The sequence below is a fragment of the Coenobita brevimanus genome, chromosome 56 (assembly GCF_032717465.1).
Source record: "Coenobita brevimanus isolate Jiangsu-jjx chromosome 56, ASM3271746v2, whole genome shotgun sequence".
Taxonomy (NCBI): Eukaryota; Metazoa; Arthropoda; class Malacostraca; order Decapoda; family Coenobitidae; genus Coenobita; species Coenobita brevimanus.
Genome location: NC_137009.1, coordinates 7,688,335 through 7,706,623, shown reverse-complemented (window position 1 = coordinate 7,706,623; position 18,289 = coordinate 7,688,335).

The window sequence follows — 18,289 nt, the reverse complement described above, 5'->3', positions numbered from 1 at the left end:
GCCAGCGGGATGTTCGTTCCGAAGAATTATCCACATTTTGTTGGATATCAACTGATTACAAGGTACCATCATGTGAGAGAGAGAGAGAGAGAGAGAGAGGGGCAAGGTGTTTGAGAGGGTAGTGGCTGCAACCATCAGCGCACACTTGGAAAACAATAATCTCCACTCAGAGAAACAATTTGGCTTCAGACCTGGACGTTCAACCTCATATCTTCTCCTCCTCCTCACACAAGATTGGCAGAACTCCCTTGATGAGGGCCTGGACACCATTGTGGTAGTCCTAGACATTACTGGGGCCTTCGACAGAGTATGGCACTCAGGCCTTATCGAAAAACTCAAGGCCAAGGGCATCCAAGGCAGCCTGCTGATGTTACTGGAAGATTACCTTCAGGGGAGGACTCTACAAATGGTCATCAGTGGGCGAACTTCCAGACCAGCACCTGTACGAGCCTCGGTTCCACAAGGCTCAGTTTTGGGGCCTATCCTGCGGAACTTGTATATTGACGATCTTCTCCGACAGTTACCAGCAGTGAAGGCATATGCAGATGACTGCACACTATCCTACTCCTACTGCCGTGGTGACAGCCAACGTGCTATCACTGTCATCAACAGGCAATTGAAGCTGGTGGAGGAGTGGGGAAAGATGTGGCAGGTCAACTTTGCATCAGAGAAGACTCAAGCGATGGTGATATCCCGGTCGCCAGCTGCCTCTGAGGCCTTGTCTGAAGCATTGCAGTTTGGAGGCACGAGTCCGCCAATCCAGAATCAAATAAAAATTCTGGGGGTAACGGTAGACCATGAGCTACGATACGACCATCATGTGGATGCTGTTTCCCGACAGGCCTCCCAGCGGGTGTCTGCCCTAAGCGGGGTGGCAGGCAGCCTTGATGAAAGGGGTATCAACACACTATGCAAGGCTCAAATCAGACCCTTCATGGAATATGGAGTCTTGTCGTGGATGTCTAGTGCTGCCACACACATGAAGAGACTGGATGCAGTATAGCGTCGTGTTCTGCGACTGGTGGAGACAGACAATGACCAGCCAAGTTCTCCAGCATAACATCCTTGGAACACCGTCGGGATGTGTCAGCACTTGTGGTCTGTCACAAGGCTCAGGTGCAGCACACTCCCCACCTGGCTCCACTGTGTCTTCCTTCTAGCACCACCACAAGGGTCACAAGAACGGCGCAAACCACTGATGAACGTGTGGCAGTACCTCGCTCACACACGTCACAGCATCAGCGAACCTACACAGCCAGGACTGCACGTCTGTGGAATAGTTTCACGGCAGCCACACCTGGTGTAACAAGGATGTCAACACACCAAGTAAAGCTGGCTGCAAATAGAAGGAGAAAAACACTCCCTATCCCGCTGCTGTTACCCACATAAAATAATGAAGCATAAACATATACTTTGCAATTCATTTTTATTATATAACTCTAATAGTAAAAATAGGAGATACATTAGATTAACTTACTGTATTGTAACCAAGTATTATAATTATTTTAATTACTGTATTGCAACCAAGTAACATGATTATTTTTTAAGTTCAGTCCTTTCAAATAGCCCCAAGAGCCAAAGTGAGGCTTTAAGACTATGTAATAATATTTATGTAAAAATTTTTAAATAGAAAAGAGAGAGAGAGAGAGAGAGAGAGAGAGAGAGAGAGAGAGAGAGAGAGACAGACAGACAGACAGACAGGTAGGCAGACAGACAAACACAAAGACTCAGAGACAAAGATACAGAGAAACAAAGAGACTACAGACAGACAGACGGAAAGACAGACAAACCGAAATACAGACAGACAGAGTGACAGGCAGAGACAGAGAAGAAGAAAGACAGAGAGACAAACAGAAAGACAGACAGATAGACAGGCAGACTGAGAGACAGGCAGTCAGAGAGACAGATACAGAGAGAAAAGGCAGAGAGACAGACAGAGAGAATGTCAACGAGTTATACTGTAGGTCTGTGCGTCACGTCAGGAAGGGTGAGTCAGGGTCACCTACTATATAAGCTGGAAGAGGCGTGGGGAGAATCAGTTGAGGCCACACCCACGCCTTGGCCACCACACCTACACCTGCTGTTCTTGTGAGTATAGATGCGTAGGCCCCGTCACTGCCACAGGTGTAATCCATTTATCTTATTTCTACCCCAGGAGACAGACAGGAGTGGACAAAATTACTGGAAATGATAGATCAGCGAATTTTAGGCAGAATATGCCAAATCAAGATGCATGCAGATCTCATCCATTACAGGGCTACAGTTACTGATACATTTATGGGTAAATTATGCTGAAGACCATTTTCACCCATAAGATCATCAGTAATTGTTGTCCTGTAACGGATGAGATTTGGATGGATGTTGATATAGCTTTTTTTCTTTTTTCTTTTGTTTAACTCCAGAATTCACGCCTGTATTACATTCTAAACTTAGGAGTATGACCATCACTCCATGGCCACCCTGTACATAAAATGGTTCACACCGCTGACAAACGATTTCGTCAAACTCATCAAACTGTAGCAATTGCCTTTTATGAATTGAATTAAATGTTATTTGCTCTTAAACTTGACCTGTAGGTATAAGCAGTGAACAAAAACATACTTGAAGTCACAAATCAGAGAAGGTAATTTATCTATCTATCCATTCATTGCTAGAACCCTTAACGTCGTAAGAGATGGCCACAAATAAATCGCCTCCACGTCGGTGTGTCCTCTGTCAACAAAGATATAGTGAGTAATACCTCGCAAAAATATTTCAGAAATCCTTTGAAGATTACTTGGTGAAATGGCAAAACTCTTCACAAAATGCTTACCGAACCACGCAGTACCCACACCGCGGAAAAACACGTCATTCATTCTCCTTCATACAACAGTGTGCTTGAGCCTGATTTCTCTTTTATCTAATTCTTGGAACCTTAAGATTTTTATGCAGCTTAAGTGAGACAGCTTGCAGTGAATAAGTTAATGAAGGCTATATCTGTCCCCTTCATTTGAAAACTCTGTCTTAATGTGACTAGAAAATCATCTGGAGATAGCAAAAGAAAACCAAAACACAAAACTTTATTCGGGCTAAGGGAGTTAATAAGAATCAGACTAAGGACTTTAAACCAAAAGAGCCAGTCGGATTTTGCAGTGGCTAATGAATATGTGACCATATTCAACTTACTGACCAAACATCAGAGAATGCTACACTATTTAATGAACTGTTCTTAAGTTATTAATCTAGGAAATGAAAATATTGGCAACAAAATATTACTCGTAAAAATCTTACTTTTTATCTATCTGTCTACCTATCTACACACACACACACACACACACACACACACACACACACATATATAGATCTATATATCTATATATATATATATATATATATAGATAGATAGATAGATAGATAGATAGATAAATAGAGTCATGTATGTGTGTGTATGTGTGTGTGTGTGTAAAACTAAGTAAATAAATAAATAAATAAATAAACCTTTGTAAACATCATTCACTGATTGAAATAGGGGTATTCGATACTGATGAAACATATTGTGGTTAGAGTAATTCTCAGACTATCAGTCTATCTGTCCATAGCCACACCCATGAATCATGGAAGAGATGGCCACAAACTAATCGCCTGCCTGCCACCCAATACTTCCGACTCATGCTGCCCTCTCTCCAACCTACACCATCCTCAGTCACATGCCTCCCCTCTTCATCCGCCCACCTTATTCCTACACGAGTTCCCATTTTCCCTGCAGATAAACATGGCTAAGAATATTTTCTTCTTTTTCACTTTACTTCCGGGCAGAGCAAGTTGAAGAATCCCTGGATGTCAATTGTATAAAATTCTTGCTGCTGTCAGACGATTTTCCTCAGCTTGGGATACCTTTTACGATATGAAGTGTTGGATATAGTCTTCTTAATTCCACACATAAATGTTTTTCAGAGGGTGTTGATGCTGCTACTGTCGTTGCTGTTCTTGTTGTTGTTGATGATGCTGTTGTGGCCTTAGGCTCATTTCAAACGTGAGCCTGGTGGACTGCAGACTTATATCGTCCTTCCTCTGCAGTCCATCATCTTCCTTTCGGGAGATAGGGATGTAGATGAGGGACAATTTTATGACCAGGCAATTAAGTCGCCCAGTAAAGAAAGCATACACCTCCAGAACCTTTCACGTGATAACTGACACCAGTAGAGTATGCTTCGTGAGCCATACCATCATAATTACATCTTGGTGTAAACTTTCAACATTTGTGATGAGGTAGTTTAACAACAGAAGAATAATTGAGCTATTTTATTCACTTTCTCACGTTTTCTCTCTCTCACGTTTTCTCTTTGGATGGGCATATAGCGAGGCGCCGTAGCTTATACCACATTCCCGATGTTCACTTCTCTGGTCCTGACTTGCCGTGTCAAAGAACTTCGTCGGTAAATGCTTGGCTATTGATCGAATGATAAAACCCCAAAATGAGGCGGTTCACATTAATGATTTCACCCCCCAAATATAGAAAAAAACGTTCATGTTCAGTAAAATTATGAGCGTTATACCCGATATTCAATTGTTAGACTTCAAGGAATAACAGGAAATCTTTTTCCTTTTTTAATTCGATTTCATGCAATAACAAGATTTTTTTTTTTAATTCGATTTCATAGTGGAGCATGTCATTTGAAGCCTTCGGGGATGACAAGGGGTTTCTTTGGTCTCATGAGAAACTATATAGCTAAAAACTAAATATACTATATATATCTACTACCCGCTGAAAGAATCTCTTCTCTGTCTCACACAGTTGGAAGGTTATTAGCCTTTGAAAACCATCGCAGTAGGGCCGTGTCGTATTGGGCCTGGCCGGGTCGTGTCGGGCCGTTCATTTGTCAGCTGAACGTAAATATTGCTTCACTACGCTTTCTCGTTTCGTTCGCTGCGCTCGCTAGCTCGTAATAATCTGTATATATTTAGAACAAAGTTCATTAATGCATTATCACAGTAAAGGCGGTAACATTTACTTTATTATTTGTTTTTTATTTTTTTAATATCTTCCATGTCAATATCAATTATAAAAATAACCCTCTCAGCTGCAGAACTTCTTTTGCATTCTTTTCAAGCTGACGTTAGGAGATTTTATTATCGTGTAATCTAACCTTTCAAGACCCGTATTCTCGTACGTTAAAGAAGCTCCCTAACACCATTTCCTAAGCAATTCATTTTGCCTATGACTCTATAGTACCCTTTTCTATGTCATTTAAGTCATTCAAATACCACCATTTTAAGCATTAATAACATACAGAGCGATGCTAACCAGCCGTATCCAAAAATAAACAACAAAGGAAGAGATGCTGAGGAGCTTCAATAACTCGACGAGAATAAGAACTAACGTTCTAAATTGTCCTCCTTACGGAACAAAATCGTCTGAAGGTTGCAATAATATTAGGAAGAAGACGTTCCTGGGCTGAGCGGGTCCATGTACCAAACGAATAACATTAGCTACACTGTAATGACGTATTAGTTTATTCTTGCTCCTACAAGATGATTTTTTTCAGCTTAGAAGCTACAACACGATTATCAGCTTTCCTCAACCCCTTTACTACACTGGAAGCTCTCCTGAAGCTGAATTAAATCGACAGAAAACAGAAAAACAAGAAAACTATATTCCTTCTTAAGGCGTTGAAAATATTCATTACTTAAAGAAAAGAGCGCCGAACATTTTTTTTCCGAAACAGTAAGCCTTTTTTAAACAATGGGTCGAATTTCAAGTGGCGTTGGAGATACCGTGACACTTCTTCCTTAGCGATTTATCTTGCACGTTACAACTCAGTATTCATTTACTCCTTACTGACGCAAACTGTCGAATTAAACTTATTCACATAATGCACAAGGGAATGTTAAAGTGGAATATACGTTGGAATTACCACTCAGTATTTCTTTTAAGTTACTGAAGCAAGTTATGGTGTTCTTAAACTGATTATGGTAACGTACGATGGAATGTTTAGACGTATTATGCAAATCTCTCGCTATATAAGTGATCCTACGAAGTCTTCTGTATATCCTACGTTTCATTGTAGGCTTCATAGCACCTTTTATTAAGCTATTTGTTCTGCACCTTACACTTCAGTATCCTATTGTATGCAATTCACGCTAAATATGTTCATATAAAAATTATTTAAACAGCACAGAGGAGACTTCAAATGTGATGTGAATAATAAATTACTTACGAAGAGGCATTAAGAAGGCTCGTGGGCGACTTAGAATACAATCATAATAAAGCCTTTATTGAAGGTGTTTTTACTGATGTCAGCCCGACGACGTAGGTTTTGTTTTATTCTGACTACGGAGTTGAATGTTTGTCATGCTGTCCTCTTCTGTCCTATCAGGAGCGTAGGGACCCGGGACTAGGCAACTCAGTACGGTTCTTTAAGGTAGGGGTGACCAGCCTCGCCACTCCCTCATTAGCATTATTTCAGCAGTTACCCCAATCATCCCTCAGGTGGAAACCCTAACGGCCCTCATCCATTATGAGTGTCTTAATCCACTAAATCATCAGGCGTCCATTTGAGTATATGGTTATCACCCAACATAATAAATGGTTTCCTAAATTACAGGAATTCATTTGGCGTGTTATTCAGTGCAGAGTCATCAGATGGAAGCATTATATAGAGTGTGTGGACGGTGACCGTCCCCACAAGCAAGAATTCGAATAGACGATTATAATAAAATTTAATGGAGACCTCTCGTGCTCAAGGTGTTGATGAAAGTTACATAATACCACCCCAGTTTGATGGGTCTCGCCTGAGCTGATTAAAATCGTCAGGAAGTAGCAAATACTATATTAAACTTTTTTTTAAATGCAAGAAATAAGGAACCAAAGGCCTGGAGCCCGCAAACCGGACCTTTTAAGAAAAAAACAATACAAAAGAGAGCCAAAATCAAGATCCGTTCATTTCGAGATGCCTGGACACACTGCGTTTGAAAGACTGGAGATCATAGGAAGTAGGAAATACAGACAGAGGGAGGCAGTTCCAGAGATGACCTGTTGCATAAATGAAAGACTGCGAGTAACAGTTAACTCTTGCATTAGAGAGTTTGACAGAAGAGGGACGAGAGTATGTTGCTGGACGGGTGCTCCGTGCCCGCCATAGTGGTGGAGGGACGCAGGCAGACAGTTCAGAGGAGCAGTGGCTATTGAAGTGGCGATAGAAGAGAGATAAAGATGCAACAATGCGGCGAAGAGACAGAGGTTCAAGGGAGCCAGTAAGGGGAGAAGAGTTAATAAGATGAAAAGCCTTTGACTCCACCCTATTGAGAAGAGCTGTATGGGGGAGCCTCCCCACAAATGAGAGTTGTACTCTACACAGGGGCAAATAAAATCCGTGTATAAAGTCAACAACTATTCGGGGTAAAGAAGGTACGGAGTCGGCTTAGCACACCTAATCTCTTGGAAGCAGATTTTACAAGAGGTATAATATGATCTTTCTAAGATGAGTCCCATGTGAATGAAACCCCAAGCATGTTCAGGGATGATGCAGGATTGAGCTGGATATTATTAAACATTAGTGGGTACTCCTGTGGAAGATTTTGTCGGGTTGATAGGTGTAAAAACTGTCTCTGATGCATTAAAAACAACAAGATTATTTTCACCCCAGTTGGAGATATGAGCCAAGTCAGACATTAGGTGTGCCACAGCCTCATTCCTTGTTTGTTGAAGTAACTGCTGAGATAGACGTTGCGGGAACCGAATGGAAAGGTGAAGGGTGGAATCATCAGCGTACAAGTGAATAGGGTTAGATGTACAGCTTAGAAGGTCATTGATGAATAAAAGGAAGAGAGTTGGTGATAGGACAGAGCCCTGAGGAACACCACTGTTAATAGATCTATTGTAGGACAAGAACGATGACCATCTACAATAGCAGCTATAGAACGACCAGACAAGAAGGTATAGATGAAGGCACAGATAGAAGGATAAAACCGTAAGAGGGCATTTTGGAAAATAAAGATTTATACCAGACTCTTTCGAAAGGCTTTGTGATACCATGTGCAATGACAAAGCTTTCGCCAAAGTAGCGAAAGGAGGATGACCAGGAGTCTGAAAGGTAGGTGAGTAGATCGCCAGAGGAGCGTCCCTGACGGAACCCATACTGACGATCAGAAAGAAGGTTATGATAGGAAAGATGCTTCAACATTTTTCTGTTAAGAAGAGACTCGAAAACTTTTGAGACACAGGATGATAAAGCAACTGGACGATCGTTAGAGGGTTGGGAATGGTCACCTTTCTCTGGGACTGGCTGAATGAGAGCAAACTTCCAGCAAGAAGGAAAGGTACAAGTTGAAAGACAAAGGCGAAAGAATTTACCTAGGCAGGGTGTAAAGCACAGAAGCACAGTTCTTGAGGACAACAGGAGGGACCCCATCAGGCCCATATGCCTTGTTAATATTGAGGCATGTGATGGCAGAAAATACATCAGCTGAAGAAATTTTAATGTCAGCCATGAGGAAGTCAGAGGGGGGAAGTGATAGAGGAACAGCACCGGAATCGTCTAAGGTGGAATTGGCGGAGAAAGTCTGAGCGAAGAGATCTGCTTTATCAGTCAAAGAAATGGCTTCAGAGCCATCAGAGTTAAAAAGAGGAGGGAAGGATTATGAGGTAAAGTTGTTTGAAAGGTTTTTGGCACGGTGCAAAGGAGCGGGAAGTAAATTGGGCAGTGGAGCCGACCAATCACATCGGTGCTTGCACATGATAGTATTAGTAGCGCTCGGAGAGAAGGAATGACCTAAAATTAAACATCTTAAAAGCATCCGTCAAAGACGTTCTTTATTTCATATTCCTGATGCTATTAAACTATTTTAATCAGCTTAGGAGAGCTCCCTATCAATGAAATGGTTGCTGAGGGATATAATTATGTCTCCCCCGTCGTTGGAAAAGTCTGTACATGGTAGGAGTATGATACATAAACATTTTCGTATTGAAGAGGCCGTGTTGTCGTGGGTTCAGGAGGCTTCCTATAAAATTCTTTTAATTTATTCTGTACTTTACACATTGCAATATCTTGTATGTTATCTTTTCTTTCGTGGCGACAGTATTTGTGTCAGTAAAAACAAATTCATAAAAGTTTGCATATGCAGATATAAACTGGAAGAAAAGAGGTGTTGATGCTAGTGAGGGACGCCTTCATGTGGTGGCATCACTAAAACCGGGTGACTGTCTCTCAGCCACTTCGCGATTCCAAGAGCATATGATGGTGGCTTGCAGGAGAATGACAACTTATGCTTGCAGTCCACTGGGCTCACGTTCAGCTGAGCTTGGACCAAAAAGAAGAGCAACGAAGAAATGTTATAGAACCTGCAATTCAGTGGGAATACGGCCATCTTTCTATAACTGTCTGAAATTTGATGTTTTCAAACAATATTACTTTATCATTATCCCAGTTATTATGTGTCTTTTCCATATTTGTCTTTCTACCAGCAGAATCATGGTTTTATTCATTAAAGCAAAAATCTCTCGGTGAAGATATTAAATAAAGATATTAAACCTCCCAACACCCTTATGATATATTGTTTCGTATCCTTCCATGTACTAGCCCTTTCATCGAGGGAGGGGGGGGGGGAGGATAATCGCCCCAAAACACCCCGAAACTGAACACAGACCATGTAGAATAATTGATAAATAATGCATTCCAGCCATGTGCCATACAAATCTTTTGCATTGAATGGCCATGGATGCCCAGCTGACGGAAGGGATACCATGATGCCGCCTTGTATTGTACAGATTTTCTTGTCATGATTTTGTGTTCTGTCGACAATTTTGTTAAGTCTGGCTCACCTGCAAAGCAGTGTTATTACTCTCCCACCTGTTACTCATAAACGGTTTAAAAAAAAAGTACAAAATAACTAAAGTATGAATTTTGTCAGCATCTTGGCCATGACTGTGAGTGAATGTATTAACACTTCAGCCGTATCGTCGTATCGTTTATATTTTTTAAATTATTCCTTTCTTGCTGTTTCCACAGTTGTATTATTTTTTTCTGGGAATGTAAATACTCATCATGAAGTTTGTATTTATGGTTGTGAAAGATTATTGTTCATGTGAAGGTATACTTAGCATGTTTGTGAAATCAGTATCGTACCAGAGTTTGCTGACTTTACCTTGTTTGAGGAGAGAGGGTTGTTTATTTTTACAATCAAGAACGGCTGTAGTATGACACTGCAATTCTCTCTCTCTCTCTCTCTCTCTCTCTCTCTCTCTCTCTCTCTCTCTCTCTCTCTCTCTCTTATTCCTTTATATAGTGTAAATCTGCAAAGTACGCTATACTTACAATAAAGTTTAGCCGACACTTTATATCGTACAACTTTAAGAATCATTATTTTAAACCCTTCTGAGGGAAAACTTAATTCATCATATGAAGAGTACATAAGTCGGGCGAAATTGTATTATGCTTTCATTACGATACTTCAAATTTATGTCATTACCCCCGATATGAAACAGTGCTGTTAATTATCTTTATGCTGGAACTTTAACTTTAATCTCATGGCATGGCAAAGAGGAAGTAATGTTGTTCCTAGACTGGAGTAAACTGCGGCAATAGAAGAGTATCAAGAGGGTAACACAGTAAGAGGAAGAGTAGGAGTGGGAAATGACGGGTAAGTGGTAACTCTTATCCATCCAGGCTAGAGAAATCTTCATTCTATTCTTGTCAACTCCTAGAGATTATATTCAGCTCTAGAGCGACTTTTCAAACAATAGGAGTCAGATAAAGCCTTCTTAACCCTTTCACAGCTAGGAGGTCTATTCTACATTGAATGAAAAACAGACGTTAGCATGGATAAGTTAGAAAATACGGTCTTGGGTATGAAGCGATAGAATGTCGAGACTGAATAGCATACCTCAAGGGTCTTATACTCCTGGTATTGCATTAAAGGATTCGGTGATGGAAAGCCGGAAGATCACAGTCGACCATTCCACTTCTTTATTTTCACTACAGTGGACTGGGCAAGTCTGGTAAACATAGCCATTTTTTTTCATATCCTTTTTTCAAGCCCAGTGTAAAATATTTCTCTTTCCTGCTCATTAATCTTTTCTTGTTGTTCCCTCCCATTTTAAATGAAAAAAGCTGTGGCACTCCTAGATGCAGACATTGTTCAATCTGTCACTGTATGTAATATTTTTTTTTCCCTTATCCAAATTTATGACCTTGTCTACATTGCCTGAAATCTCATGGAACTGAACCAAGAATATAAAAGGAGACGCCATCGTATTATATGAACTGATAGTAACAACAGCTGGTACTACGGCTGGCACAGCCTTTATAGAGTAATGGTTACCTACTTACAACTATAACTGTACATCTTGACTAACAGGCAGAGAGGAGATGCAAAGACGGGCAAGCCGGGCGAAAACAGTGACGGCAAATCGCAAGCTTATCATCTGGCTGTGGCTGGCAGGTAAGTCGGCGATGGACATTGCCCTTGAGACAGGGTCCAGCCTCTCTACCGTCTACCGCTGGATCCGACGCTGGCAGAGAGAAGGAGCAATGGCTCTGAATCCTTACTACAGTCGTCGAGCCTCTCTAGTCGTGTCATGGGTTTTGGGGCCCATCTACAGCATTTAGTGTCATTAAGCCAGAATATAAAGCAGGAGTTGCATTGGCGTTTTATAGTTCAGTAAATCTCCACTTTTGATCCAGCTTCAGTTTTGATTGTGCCTGTCCATTTTAATTTAATTGTTGGCTCCACTGCTGGCACAATGAAGGAAAACTGGCATAAATGAACTTCTTTGCATGCGCCCAGGGAAGGTAAAGCACCTGCGGCTTCCAATCCCTAATGCAGCTGTCAGATCTCGCTAAGTGATTTCCGGAGTAGCAGTACATCATCTCCTTCTGTTGTCTTTAAGCCCAAGTTTTGGTCGGTTGCGATCCAGACATTTCGTACCTCACGAATTCTCCAGTGTTATCCCAACTTCTTCACTTACCGGTAGAGTCATCACTGGTATGGGTGGAACAAAGACTGAATCCCTACCCAGATCAAGGCTTTTCCAGTCGTGGCCCGTGAGAGCAGTATATCAATGGCTTTCAATCTTCACTACTGCCACGAGTCTTGACAGTTGAGTATTGGAGCAGCAGTGCCTAAAGGGTCTTAATTGTTATGCGCCGTAGATTAAGAGGTACACAGGCGTTTTATCCCTTTGGAAGTCCCCATATATGCCTCAACAAATATCCAACCAGCTACAGTAGGAATGTTTCCCCTCAATTTAGATGTTTTCATGCAGTGTTTAAAACTAAAAATGTTTCAACCATCGTGTTCTTAATGTTACATTGTTGTACAGTCGACAGGTAAAATTCTGTGTTGTGAGTAGTGTCATCCGCTCACACCAAAAGAAAGAAATCCAATGTAAAGTCTGGGAATGAGCGATGAGCATTATTAATTATCCACTAAAGGGTATATGTTACGTCCTCTTATTACAGCAATACATTTAGGTAGATATAGCTCCGATGCTAATAGAAGAACAAAAGGTTGACTAGACGTCCCTTAAATAGGCGATATTGTTCCTATGATTCAGTATACTGTATAAAATAACATGAAGGAGTTTAATACATAGAAGAGAAATTATTGCAAATGAGTGTGTTTATTTAGGAAGGAATGAATTCCTTGTTCATTACAGGTACTCAATGGAGTGACCGCCCCTAAAATATTCTGGGTCACCCCAGTGGCCATTCCAGTTTTCTAGAATACCTTTGATAGGCCCTGAAGAGTTCTGCTTGGCATTCCCAAAATTAGCCTTGGCCACCTCTGAGCCACCACATTTTAAAAATCCTAGTTATGCCCCTTCGCGTACTTAATTGAGAACGTGAGTATAATTTGTAGTCAAATACCAGTGTTTTTTTTTTCTTTTCCTTTCCGTTCAGTGTAAGACTAATTAGATGTGTTAAAATTTTTGTGAGGCTTCTATATGTAACAGGAAGAATGCTTATGAACAGTAATCTTGAAATTTCTCGATACTGTGTTTCTGAAGCAGCAGCATACTCCTAGATTAGTTTATCTATGATCTTTGTTCTGCTCTGACATCTAAACTTTTCATAAACAGTAGGGTGTTTACATATATATATATATATATATATATATATATATATATATATATATATATATATATATATATATTGCCAGACGCCTCAATCCCGTTTGGGGTGGCCACAAACAAATCGCCTCCACGTCACCCTGTCCCCCGCCATTTCACTGCCCTGCTTCCAACTCACACCCCCCTCTCTCATAAACCTCTCCACCCCATCCCTCCATCTCATCCTCGGCTTCCCCCTCCCTCTTCCCCCCTCCACCGCCCTCACATACACTCTCTTCGTCAGTCTCTCACCCTCCATCCTCTCCACATGGCCAAACCACCTCAAAGTGTTCCTCATAACGCTTCCTATCACATCCACATCCACACCACAACGCTCCTTTATACCCTCATTCATCAGCCTGTCTCTCCATGTGACTCCACAGGCTCCTCTTAAATAACTCATTTCCACTGCTCTCACTCTTGACTTGTGTCCTTCCAACAACGTCCAAGCTTCACTTGCATACGTTAGAGTTGGTATCACAATACTGTCATGTAGTAACTTTTTCACTTCCATGCTCACTTCCCTGTTTCTTATCACTGCGTTCAAAGAACCAGCAACCTTTCTTCCCTGCTGTACCCTTTCAAGCACTTCACCCTCCAAACCTCCATCCATACTCATCACACTATCCAAGTACTTAAACGTACTCACATTTTCTAATTCCTCACCATCCAACCTTGCTGTACATTCACTGACTTCACCTCTCTCAAAGACCATCGCTTTACTCTTCCCTACATTCACCTTTAGATTCCGTTTCTTAAACACTCTCCCAAACTCATCCACCAAGCCTTGCAGCTCCCCTTCGTCTTCACTGAACAACACAGTATCATCTGCAAACAACAGTACAGGAAGTTTCCAAACACTATCCTCTCTTACCAGGGCCACTCCAACATCCACTACCCTACCTTGTAACTCTTTTATTATCCCATCCATGTACAGATTGAACAACTATGGAGACATGACAGATCCCTGTTTCAACCCAATATATATATATATATATATATATATATATATATATATATATATATATATATATATATATATATATATATATATACTGTTTATATATGTATCTTATGTTACAAAGCCACCCTCCACATCTCCATACTGACAAACATTGCCTTACAAAGGGTAATATATGTCTACCTATCTATCTATTGCCAGACGCCTCAATCCCGTTTGGGGTGGCCACAAACAAATCGCCTCCAAGTCGCCCTGTCCCCCGCCATTTCACTCCCCTGCTCCCAACTCACACCCCCCTCTCTCATATACCTCTCCACCCCATCCCTCCATCTCATCCTCGGCCTCCCCCTCCCTCTTCCCCCCGCCACCTCACTCACATACACTCTCTTCGTCAGTCTTTCACCCTCCATCCTCTCCACATGGCCAAACCACCTCAGTGTGTTCCCCAAAGCGCTTCCTATCACATCCACATCCACACCACATCGCTCCTTTATATCCTCATTCGTCAGCCTGTCTCTCCATGTGACTCCACAGGCTCCTCTTAAAGAACTCATTTCCACTGCTCCCACTCTTGACCTGTGTCCTTCCAACAACGTCCAAGCTTCACTTCCATACATTAGAGTTGGTATCACAATACTGTCATGTAGTAACTTTTTCACTTCCATGCTCACTTCCCTGTTTCTTATCCTTGCTTTCAAAGAACAAGCAACCTACATTCACCTTTAGAGTCCATTTCTTACACACTCTCCCAAACTCATCCACCAAGCCCTGCAGCTCCCCTTCGTCTTCACTGAACAACACAGTATCATCTGCAAACAACAGTACAGGGAGTTTCCAAACACTATCCTCTCTCACCAGGGCCACTCCAACATCCACTACCCTACCTTGTACCTCTTTTATTACCCCATCCATGTACAGATTGAGCAACCATGGAGACATGACACATCCCCGTTTCAACCCAACTTTCAAAGAGAAAAATTCACTTAGTTCACTATCCACACGCACTGCAGCCTTCGCACCATCGTACATACTCTTCACAGCATTCAACAACTTCCCATCTACTACATATATTCTTAACACTTTCCACAATCCTTGTCTATCCACCCTGTTATATGCTTTCTCCAAATCCATGGAAGCCGCATACAACTTCTTTCCCTTCTCTTGAAACTTTTCCACTAAAGATCTAAGAATGAATATCTGATCTACACAACCTCTTCCCTTCCTAAAGCCTCCCTGTTCTTCTCCAACTAATTTCTCTGTTCTTTCTCTTACCCTGTCAATAAGTATCCTACCATACACTTTTCCTATTATACTAAGAAGACAAATGCCCCTATGATTACCACACACTTCTTTTTCCCCTTTTCCATTGTACAAGGGAATAATTATACCTGACTTCCAATCCTCCGGGACTCTACCTTCCTCCCAGGCCAATCTGCACAACTTCCACATCCATTCTACTACTATCTCTCCCCCATGCTTCAGCATTTCACCACACACTCCATCAATTCCTGGGGCTTTCCCCGATTTAACTTTCTTCATTGCTTCCACAACTTCTATCCTACTGATTTCTTCCTGTCTTCTCACCTCCCTCCTTCTCCCAGCCATTCCCCAGCCACTTATACTCGCATTACTTCCATCCTCTATGTCCAACAATTCCTTAAAGTGTTCTCTCCATCTGCTCACTTTTTCTCCCTTCTCCACTAGTAATCTACCATTTTTATCTTTCACTCCCCTGCTAACTTCAGTTCCACCCTGTCTTACTCTTTTCACCTCTTTCCAGAACATTTTCTTACAGTCCCTCCACTTTACATTCAAATTCCCTCCAAATTCCTCATCCACTCTCTTCTTACTCTCTCTTACTAATCTTTTCACCTCTCTCTTTCTTTCTACATATAATTCTCTCTTCCGCCTCTCAACTTCTTCCACGCCCCTATTTCTCATCCATTCATTGTATGCTTTCTTCTTTTGTGCCACAGCCTGTTTCACCTCTTCAGTCCACCACGCTGTTCCTTGCACCCCCCTCCATCTTCTCTTCCTTCCATACACCACATCACATGCTGCACATATTTCTTCTGTAAATATCCTACACACACCTTCCACGTCTCCCATCTGCTCCAATTCATATTTGCCCAATCGTTCCTCCACTTCTCTCTTATACTCTGCCTTTTTCTCATCCTCTTGTAACCTTTCCACTCTCCTTGCAACTACTCCTTCCTCTCGTCTTTCCCTTCTTCTATTCCTCCATCTTGCTTGAATTCTAATTCTGGCCACCACCAAGTAGTGGTCAGAAAGTCCACTCCCCCAGCCTCTATAAACTCTTGCATCCATTACACATCTTCGCATCCTTTCATCCACACACACATAATCAATCATTGCCTTCCTTTCATTCAGTTCACCACCCACCCTTCTCATCACTCGCCATGTATTCCTGTGGATCATTTTATGCCTGAAGAGGGTATTGGCTATCACCAACCCACTCCCAGCACAAATGTCCACTAACGCACTGCCATTCTCATCTATCTCAGCAGGCACACCTCACTCACCAACTATTCCATCCACCTTCACATTCCCAACTTTACCATTCATATCACCAATCAAAAACACTCTCTCATTCCTTCCAAACTTTTCCATGCACACTTCTACATTTGTCCAGAACTCTTCTCTCACTCTTCTAGCACGATCTTGCGTTGGCGCATACACACACACAATCGCCCACATTTGTATTTCAACTTTCAACTTTACCCACACAATCCTTGACCCAACTGATCCATACTGTCTTATGCTCCTCTTCCATCTTTTACTCACAACTATACATACTCCTTCCTTTGCCCTCTCATTCTCACCTACTCCTGCACATATACCCCATCCATACTCCCATTCTCTCACACTTTCTCCTCTCCCTTTTGTTTCAGTTATTCCACATACATCCACTTTCGCACCCTCAAGCACCTGGACAATCTCTCTCTCTTTCACCTCATCATTCGCTCCCCTTACATTCCACGTTCCGATAACCATGTCCTTTGTCCGGTCCTTGGTCGTCATCGTTTGGTCAGTCCTTGTCCGAGGCTTATTGTTTATTTTTTTTAGTTAGCTGTTTTCCGGGAGGGGCACTAACCCTCCGCCAACCCTTTTAGTCGCCTTTTACGACAAGCAGGGATACTGGGGGAGTATTCTTGAACAAAAAGTATATGTGCAGTAAGTAAATATGTATATAATATGCATATACTACTTGTGTTAAGACCTCACTGCACCTAATTTACGTTAAACGCCTGATAGATACGAACTAGAAACCTGACCCTTATCTCGGCTGAAATTATTTGTCTATTACGATCCTGCATAATGATATCTGGATATTTAAACCTAGATATTTAGACGGATAAATAGATAGATAGATGAGCAGGTAGACAGACAGAATAATATGTTTATAGGTATAATATGATAAGATTTACAGATTAACTCGTTGAATTGTTATTTTGTATATACATTTTTAATGTGAATTTTACATATGTTACAACACAAGAATACTTAGAAAAAACGCTCTTCATATTTATAATTCCTTTAGGATGTTGATGATGAAACCCCCTTGGTAATTAAACAGTAACTTAATTTTTGCACTGTACAGAATTACCTCAAAATCCCGTTACCTTTCTGGCATTTCATGCTAAAAGTGCGTAAAGGAGCACATTGCAGCTCATTCAGCAACTGGTTGAGATATCTATCCTAAAGTAACAGAACAGTGCAGCAAGCGTGAAATTCCTTGAGAATGAATAAACGTCATGGTCATCAGAACCAATGTATGGTTTTCTAACAACAAAACTTTTATTGCTGCTGTTGTAAAGCCTTAAATATTTCTGCGTCTTTTATTTTGATACCAAAAATCCTCATGGTTACTAGATACTTTTAAATTTAACAATGAAATCTTATGAAAATATTACATGAAATTTTTTTTAGTGTTTACTAACACACGATGCAGGCACAGGCACAAAAATGTGAGGGTTTGACGCCTGCAGTGTTATGGAAAGAGAATACTCGAAGCTATATCATTTTTTACTGTGCAGTCATTCAAGCCAAGTGAGTGTGTTTATTTGTTTATTATTTGAGTCTGATCTACAACTTTGCAACTCTTTTTTATTTTTATTATTATTATTATCGTTATTTACCGAGTGTGAAGAAAGATGAACACTGAAGCTGGGCATGGTGCTTTGCATTAATTCTAAGAATTAGAATGAGATACTGTTATT